Genomic DNA, 1,437 nt, shown 5'->3' on the forward strand with positions numbered 1-1,437 from the left:
GTTTTCTTCCGAGGGCTGCCAAACAAAGTGAATGACTTAAAACAGTAGACAAGTATTACAGGTTTAGAGGCTGGAAGTCCAAAATCAACATGCCTGCAGGGCCACGTTCCTTCCAAAACTAAGTATGACCTTTTGTGTCTTTTGGGGGGCATTTTATGTATTTTTTTCAATTTGACAGTCAGTTATTTATTTATTTATTCACCTTTTTTTTTGAGATAGGGTCTCATTCTGTCACCCAGGTTATAGTACAGTGGCACAATTATAGCTCACTGCAGCCTCAAGCTCCTGGGCTCAAGTAATCGTCCTGCCTCAGCCTCCCATGTAGCTGGTACTACAGGCATGTGACATCACACCTGGTTAATTAAAAAAAGTTTTTTTTTTTTGTAGAAATGGGGTCTCTTGATATTACCTAGGCTGGTCTCAAATTCCTGCTTTAAATGATCCTCCTGCCTCAACCTCTCAACGTGGTGGAATTACAGGTGTGATCCACTGCTCCCTACCTATATATTTTTAATTTTAAAAAATATATATTAAATTTTTTAAAATAAATATGGGACACTTCACAAACTTGTGTGTCATCCTTGCGCAGGGGCCATGCTAACCTGCTCTGTATTGTTCTAACTTTTAGTATATGAGTACCATTTTTTTTTCAAGACAGAGCCTCACTTCATCACCCAGGCTGGAGTGCAGTGGTAGGATCTTGGCTCGCTGCAGCCTCCACCCCCTGAGTTCAAGTGATTCTCGTGCTTCAGCCTCCCAAGCAGCTGGAATTGTAATACCAGCTGTAATTGTAATTGTACACCACCACGCCCGGCTAATTTTGGTATTTTTAGTAGAGATAGGGTTTCACCATGTTGGCCAGGATGGTCTCAATCTCCTGACCTTGTGATCCACTCTCCTTGGAGTGAGCCAGGATTGCACCACTGCACTCCAGCCTGGGCAACAGAGGAAGACTTCATCTCAAAAAAAAAAAAAAAGAAAAAGAAAAAGAAAAAAAGAAAGAAAGAAAAGAAAAAGTAACCCCATAGTGAGCTCAGCTCAGGGGTAAGTCCTGAATATTCTAATGGCCAATCCATTCCCCTTCCCAGTGACTGGTTTATGGGGTGGACATATGACTAGTATCTCATCAGTGACGTAAAGAGGAACCCGACTGGGCGCAATGGCTCACACCTGTAATCCTAACACTTTGGGAGGCCAAGGCAGGCAGATCACTTGAGGTCAGAAGTTCAAAAAACCAGCCTGGCCGACATGGTGAAACCCCATCTCTACTAAAAATAAAAAAAAAAAAAAAATCAGCCAGCCATGGTGGCAGGCGCCTGTAATCCCAGCTACTCAGGAGGCTGAGGCCAGAGAATCACTTGAACCTGGTAGGCAGAGGTTGCAGTGAGCCAAGATCACACCTCTGCACGCCAGCCTGGGTGACAGAGTGAGACCCTG

The 1,437-nt window shown here is 43.8% G+C and overlaps 1 non-coding gene across 1 annotated transcript; it reads right to left on the reverse strand.

The window, feature by feature from the left end:
- Positions 1–544: 544 nt before the first annotated feature.
- On the reverse strand, positions 545–651 carry LOC116559131. The gene has a single exon (XR_004272328.1). It is a non-coding gene; the product is annotated as a U6 spliceosomal RNA (small nuclear RNA).
- Between the last annotated feature and the right edge of the window lie 786 nt (positions 652–1,437).

Source organism: Sapajus apella, unplaced genomic scaffold (genome assembly GCF_009761245.1).
Source record: "Sapajus apella isolate SASKATOON/1434 unplaced genomic scaffold, GSC_monkey_1.0 scaffold22, whole genome shotgun sequence".
Classification (NCBI taxonomy): domain Eukaryota; kingdom Metazoa; phylum Chordata; class Mammalia; order Primates; family Cebidae; genus Sapajus; species Sapajus apella.